The sequence below is a fragment of the Marmota marmota genome, unplaced genomic scaffold, assembly GCF_001458135.2.
Source record: "Marmota marmota marmota unplaced genomic scaffold, marMar, whole genome shotgun sequence".
In the NCBI taxonomy this organism is placed as follows: Eukaryota; Metazoa; Chordata; class Mammalia; order Rodentia; family Sciuridae; genus Marmota; species Marmota marmota.
Window position 1 is genome coordinate 17622289 of NW_026000196.1, and position 7707 is coordinate 17629995.

The 7707-nt window shown below is 36.4% G+C and overlaps 1 protein-coding gene across 6 annotated transcripts in view; it reads right to left on the reverse strand.

Annotated features, from left to right (window-relative positions):
- Positions 1–7707, reverse strand: part of LOC107148465 (ceramide synthase 3) — a 162091-nt gene that overhangs the window by 112994 nt on the left and 41390 nt on the right. The window contains exon 2 of one of the 6 annotated variants that reach the window (XM_048790361.1): positions 852–946. The exons of the other annotated variants lie outside the window; for them this stretch is intronic. The gene's annotated coding sequence lies outside the window, so the exon portion shown is untranslated. The remainder of the gene's footprint in view (positions 1–851; positions 947–7707) is intronic. 6 annotated transcript variants of the gene reach the window in all.

The following is a 7707-nucleotide window of genomic DNA, read 5'->3' on the forward strand; positions in this document are numbered from 1 at the left end:
GGTGAGAAATTGGAGACTGGGAACCTACCAGGCACCATCATCTCTTCCTTCCATTAGTTAGGGAGTGGGTGTGGGGGAAGAGGCAGTGAGAGCAAAACAATGAAACCTTTACCAAACATCTTCCCTTTCAGAAAGAATGTTAATCTATAGTATCTTGCAGAGGATAACATGGTAGTCGCTTTGCCCAAACACCAATCCTCCCCAGAATGTGAAAAACAATACCATATAACTGATTTTAAGTCAAAGATATAATTTCTCAAGTTTACAGCTAAAAAAACACAATAGTGGGGCTGGGATTGTGGCTCAGCATGTGTAAGGCCCTGGGTTCGATCCTCAGCACCACATAAAAATAAATAAAATAAAGGTATTAAAAAAACAATATGTGATGGTCATCATTATACAAAATACATGTATTAAGATTTGAATTTGGTGTCAACATATCTTATATACAAACAGAGATATGAAAAAATGTGGTATATATGTGTATTAAGAATTATAATGGGGCTGGGATGTGGCTCAAGCGGTAACACGCTCGCCTGGCATGCGCAGGGCGCTGGGTTCGATCCTTAGCACCACATAAAAATAAAATAAAGATGTTGTGTCCACCGAAAACTGAAAAATAAATATTAAAAAATTCTCTCTCTTTAAAAAAAAAGAATTATAATGCAAAAAAAGAATAAATGTATAATGGCATAATTTGGTGTGAACATACTTTATATACAGAGTTACAAAAAATTGTGCTGTATATGGGTAATAATGAGTGTAATGCATTCCACTATTGTCATATATTAAAAAATAAATAAATAAATAAACAATAGAGGTAAGATAAAATAAAATATAATGATAATTACCTTGAGGGTATGCGATAGCTTTTTACCAAAGGACTCTCGTACTTTTTCTATACCTATATCTATACTACAATGTCACATTTACATTCACAACATTCCTGCAGAAGCAGAAAAAGGAAAAACATAATTAATACACTAAACAATTATTTTCATAAGTTGCCTTCTGGCTCTTAAACTTTAACTCAGAGTTACAAACTGATGGTAGAAATTGGTGCTAGCCAAATTGGGTCTCCCCATCAGTTTGGTTTGACAGACATACATAATGCTTTAAAACAATTGGAGCTAACATTAAAATTCAGGAATTTTCACACAGACATCCAGAATTATAGCTTTACTTGAAAAAAAATCAGACGATATGGCAACAACACTGGAGCCACAGGCCTTAATTGGAGCACAAGGTTATACATCTGGTCCCTGCTAATTTCAGTCCCTGACTAGCATTTTAAGGCATTAACTTTGTTATTCCTTATGTTGCTAAGATTTATCAGTGTGAATTATATCTTCACAGTCAACATAATTTGAGAAAAGATAATAAAGGGCTGGTAAATATGATGGTTATGCCATAGTATGGTTTTCAAAGGGCCATTTGTGACTGTGGCTCTACATGTGAATTACTTGGGAGACATTTTAAAACTACATTCTCCACTTATCCAGGCCATTTCAATCAGGATCTCTGAAGTACTAGGTGCAATGTTGTTATTGTTGTGTATGTATTACAAACTGAAGTGTACCAAACAGTAAAGTCTAAAGGCAGAAAAGAATATTACTAGCACCCTAGACCCTTCCTCTGTGTCCCTGGCCCATCACTACCTCCCCTTCTTCAACCACCCCATCCCAACTTCTACCACTGTGGATTAATGTTGCCTGTTCTTGAACTTTACATGAATGAAATCATGTTGAATGCATTCCTTGCCATCTTGATTCTTTCACTCAAATTTTAGGACGGAGATGAATCCTTGCTGCTCCATGTAACAGTTGCTTATTTTCACTGGAATATTCCTTCATATGACTCTATCACTATCTGTTTTTCTACCCAATTGCTTTATGAAAATTTGGGTTGTTTTGAGTTGGGGGCTATAACAATTAATGTTGCTGTCTATGAACATTCTTGAATGTGTCTTTAGGTAAACATATGTATGCATCTCCATGGGCCATACAGCAAGCAGAAATGCCAGGTCATATGTCATGCTCATATTCAGGTTTTATAGCTATTGCAGATCAGTTTTCCAAAACTGCTGTGCCAATTCACACTCCCATGAGAAGATAGGAGAGTATAGGAGAGTTCCAGCTGCTTAATATCCTCACTGACATTTCTTGAATCTGTCTTTTAAATTTCAGCCTTTCTTGTAGGTATACAGTAGCACTTCATTGTGGTTCTAATTGACATCCCCTGATAGCTAACAAGATTGAGAGTTTCGTGTGTTTCTTGGCCATTTGAAATGCTCTTTTGTGAAGTACCTACTCAAATCTCTTGCCCATTTTTCTTTTGTGCTGACCTATCTTTCATCTATTTCTGTTTTGGATGTGACTCCTTGTTGGTTACAGGTGTGGCAAATGCCTCTTTTCCTTCAGCAACTTTGATTTTGCTCTTCATGGCATGCTTGGAGAAACAGAAGTGTGTGCTTAATTTTAGTATAGTCCAAATTGTAGATAGTTTTTCATAATGTTAGTACATTTTGCGTCTTGCTGAAGAAATCACTGCTTACCTCAAGGTCATGAAAAAATTCTATTTTGTCATCTAGAACAATGCTCTTCAGTAGGAAACAAAAATGAGTGTAACATATATAACTTTAAATTTCCTAGTGGCTCTACTTTTTAAAGTTAAAAAAAGTGAAATTGGTTATACAGCCACGTTTATACATACTGCCATACTAGTGTCTGTTGTATAACCAATGTGATCCTGCAATCTGTACACGTGGGAATAATAAGAAAAAAAAAGAAAAAAAGTGAAATTAATTTTAATAATCTATTTTATGTAACCCAATATACCCAAATATAATTTCAACATATAACCAATATGAAAATTATTAATGAGATACTTTGGATCATTTTTCTAAAAAGTTTTAAGTATCTGCTCTATTTTATACTTCAAAAATGTCCTTATTGGAGCAGTTATGTTTTAGGTGCTTGATAGTCACAGATGAATGGTGTGTTTTACCTGTCACATCTAGATTAACACTTAGATCTAACTAAAATGTGAGGTAAGAACCAAGATTTTTTTCCGTGTGAACTTTTAAGCAGTAATCTTTTCCTGTGATACCCACCTCATCAAAATCAAGCGTTCCAATATCTGGAGATTTGTTCTAGAATCTATAGCCCATTCTATTGGTTTATTGTGTTCTCTTCTAGTATATTTTTAGAAATTTCCTTGTTTTCAATTTTCATCCAGTAGTAAGAACCATTTCCAGTGGATCACCAAATTAATTAGTAGGTCCAGAAATTATATTTATAGAATAGAATAGAATGGAAAAAAAAGAAAAGAATATTCACCGAGCATTATTTGTAAAATTATTATTTTAGGAAATTGTGTGTGCATTCTGAGTTGAGATCTGGGAATTATTTCTTACTATCAGTAAAGGTCAAAAAAGTTTGAAAATCACAGCAATAGCATAATCTATGAAACAACCACTTTGGGAATCCAACTTGCATATTATTTTACAGTCATCATCTAGAGGAGGTAGGAAGTTTTGCTCTTACACACTTGGTCATAGACCAGAATTCCACATAAAGCAGATCTCTCTTGGAAACAAGCCAGGAAAAGCCAGTTACAGACAATGGAACAGGAGGGGCTTGTGATGAGACCCTGAACTTTGACCCAAAACGTAATATGGCAATGATCCTATAATGTACAGATTACAAAGGAAAATTGGAAACTTGCACAAATTAAGTTTTATTTTTTTGCTTCAGCACAGTGAATGTTTTTAAAGTTCTAATCATAGGTCAAACAGAAAACAAACTTTGTAGGACAGAAATCAAAGCCAATTTAGTTATTAAATCAAGTCAAGTAATCTTCATTATTGAAAAATGCTCTCAGAATTTCTTGCTTGGATCTTGAAGTGATTAGTTTATTGCTCAGCCTGTGTCAGGATCAATCTAATCAACAATTATTTATTGACTATCCAATGAAATATGTCTGGCAAAAGATTCAAGATTAAAAAGTAGGCCTTTTTCCAGCACACAAGTACCCCATAGAGAATTAAATACATTATCGCATATCATTTTTCTTCACTAAGTACTTCATTTCATATGGTTAAAAATTATTTCAAGCCCCTTAATATATCTTCACATAACCTAAATATATGCTGTGCCTATGAATTTCACATTTTCCCATTAATTAAAAATATATGAATCTTTGTTTCATTTTCATACTACACACATGCAAAAAAGTTGTGTGTGTGTGTGTGTGCACCAATTGGGGTTTTTTTAAACATAATTTATTTATTTTAATTAGATTTTAGCTTAGTTCATGTTGCCAGCATTTAAAAACCTCAGTATAAGGACAAATCTTAAGGCAACATATATAGTTAGACTGTAAAATGATAGGATTGATGGTCTCACAGGGCTTAGGAAAATAAGTCCCGCTTACTTTAGAATGCCTTCTTTCATAGCACCAATTGTCTAGTCTGTCCAGGGCTTCCACAAAGATTTCTTCAATTACCCTGGGTTCATGAAGTAAATAAAACCAAAAATTTGGGCTGCACAAGAACAATATGGTTGGTGCACTGGGTACAGAAGTGTTTCCAGGAAAAGGAAGAATATAACTACACTATATTTCAGAGGGAGTTTCCCTGTATTTTTCTCTCCTATCTTTTGGCTACAATATATAGTTCTTCAGGATTCAAAATTAGGGATAGATTGAAAAAAAAAAATTCTTGACGCCAACTGACCAACTCAATGAACTTGACTCTAGGCTTTTTGCCAGTAAACAAATCAATCACTTTTGTCCCAAATTCATCTTTACAAAGGTGTATATCTCTAGATCAGTCTTTGTATTTCATCCTTTAGTCCACACTGGGGAGGTTCTTGGAAGCTCAAAGCTATTGTGTGGATGGGATGATGTGGGGCCCAAATTAGATGAATGGCTGCCATGCTACCCTCTGTTTCCTGAGAAGTGAGTATTTTGGAAGCAGCCAGGCACCCTCCTCCTGTGTGCTACCAGCTACTGGCAGTGCTTCTGCCATGGCTTTGGGGGCTCAGAAAAACTCACATTACAATGTGTGTGTTGTGTGTGTGTATGTGTGTGTGTGTGTGTGTAAAAGCATATATCTCCTGAGCTGATACTTTGCAATGATTAGCACAACAAATTTGTTTCTTTTTTTTTAAACCTTACTGGGGATTTAACCCAGGGGAGCTGTACCCTTGAGGTTATATCCTCAGATCTTTTCACTTTTTATTTTGAGACACAGTCTCACTAAGTTGTTGAAGCTGGCCTCAAACTTGTAAGCCTCTTGCCTCAGCCTTCCAAGTCTCTAGGATTACAGGTGGGCACCAACGAGTTTGGCTACACACTGACTTTTTTGGGGGGGAGGGGTAGAGGGAACTGAACTCAGGGCCACTCAACCACTGAGCCACATCCCCAACCCTATTTTGTATATTTTATTTAGAGACAGGGTCTCACTAAGTTGCTTAGCACCTTGCTTTTGCTGAGGCTGGCTTTAAACTCATGATCCTCCTGTCTCAGCCTCCTACACTGCTGAGATTACAGGCCACAAACTGATTTTAAGAAAGAAATGTCTGATGTCCCTGCTTTTTGCCTGATTTTTACTGTTTTGTGGGACTTTTAACACAAGACATTCACTACCCTGTTCCAGTGGGGTTTCAAAGTTTCAAAGCTGGACCAACTACACAAAGAAGGATCTCAATAACCATTAAGGTATTTGCAAAAAAATATCCCAGGGTGACATAATAATCCAGCAACAGAGGACAGTGAGTTCCCTGAGGGCAGGACTTGCAGACATTCCTATGCTTAGAAAATAATCTAGCACACCAAAAGCATTAACAAAAAATGGCAAAATAAAGAAGTGAATACTACATACTAGTGGCCTACCATTGGTCAGGGCATGTGGCAGGCACTTGGCATCTTATCTTTCTATTCCTCATAACAAAATCCTGTGTAGTGGACACTATCACGATTTCTGTGTAAGTATGGAAACTAGAGTTGGAAGAATTTCACTGACTTGCCTAGGTCACAGTAAACAGAAAGCAGCAATTTGTGTTTAAATCTGTCTTTCTGGTCTGTGTTCTCTGTCCAGCATGCTGCACCTTCACCCCAACAGTAGAAGTAAACTATAGATTGACTTTTGGTCTTTTGCTATAAGACACTAAGTTAGAATGTTCGAATATTATTGTGGGTTCAGAAACTCTTCCATGGGTTGAAGACCCTGGAGGGCTGATGGCACAGGATGGGAGAAATTAGAGAGGCTCAAATTATATCTCTCAATATGCACAGAGGCAACAAAATTTGGGCTTTCTCACTTCCCTGGTATATCACTGTAAATCTCACTAAACTTAAATTTCCTCATCTCTTTGAATTAAATGGAAAAATGCATACACACATAGCAATGACCATATGTAGACTATAATTAATAAATTATAAATAGGTTATAAACAACAAATGTCAAGTATAAGTAAGCCAGAATTACCTTCAAACTCAGTAAATTAATTTGATCAATACTTTAGAAAAAGGCACCAGTATTTTTTTTTAAGTGTAGTTGGACACAATGCCTTTATTTTATTTACTTGTTTTTATGTGGTGCTGAGGATCCAACCCAGGGCCTTGCACGTGCTAGGCGAGCACTCTACCGCTGAGCTACAACCCCAGCCCCAGCACTGGTATTTTTAATGGGAGGATCACACAATTATTATCCGTATGAACAAATGCCTATTATCTCTTTAAGGAATTTACCCCTTTGGCCAGCAATTCTAATGATGAAATTTTAAGGGGAAATTCTTCTTAAGTAAATAAAAAGCTTATAGGCAGATATATTTGAAGAGGTAAAGTATAAAGTTTGTACCCTGTATCTTCATGCATAGTAAAGATGGCACTTTAACATTATCAATTGATGAATAAATTAATATGCATCATCTGGGAAGTCCCAGAGGTTTCCTTCCCTAGCTCGGTATAAAGATTTTCAGAAAATAAAAATGCTGGGGCTGGGGCTGTGGCTCAGCAGAAAAGCACTTGCCTGGCATGTATGAGGCACTGGGTTCGATTCTTAGCACCAAGTAGGAATAAATAAAAAATAAAGGTTTATCAACAACTAAAAAATATTTTTTTAAAAAATGCTTAAAAGAACATCTTTGCTAAACACTTGCTGGGATTAGAAAAAATAAAGTTCTGTTTTGTTTTGCTGCATGAAGCTGGCAGTTTTAGAACAAAACAGCTAATTTCTTCTGGGCACAACTTTGACCATAATAGCCCTCAAGACAGAACTAGCTCAAAGATGTTTGTCACCATGAGGTGAGCAAATCCTGCCTTGCTTTACAATTGAGGCACTATGAAATGATCTAAAATGGCCTTTGCCATGCCTCCTGGCCAACATTGGTGGTCACCCTTTTCATTTCACTTTGAGTCAGACTTTCCTAATAAATTGAGTTAATGCTGAGCATTCAGCCTCCTGTGCGTTCACTGCCTAAACCATTCTTCCATCCCTTCGGTGAATCAGTGTAAACTCACAAAAGAGTAACATAGGTCTGAAGTAGAAACATGGACTCGACATTTCCTCTCTACTTCAAAATCCGGCTGAAGTAAAATTCTTTAAGCAGCTGCTGCAAGTCTTTTTCTCTCTCTCTCCAAAAACATCATGGCAAAAATTTTGTGCTCTCCACACCCCCTTCTCTTTCTCTCTCTCTCTCCCCC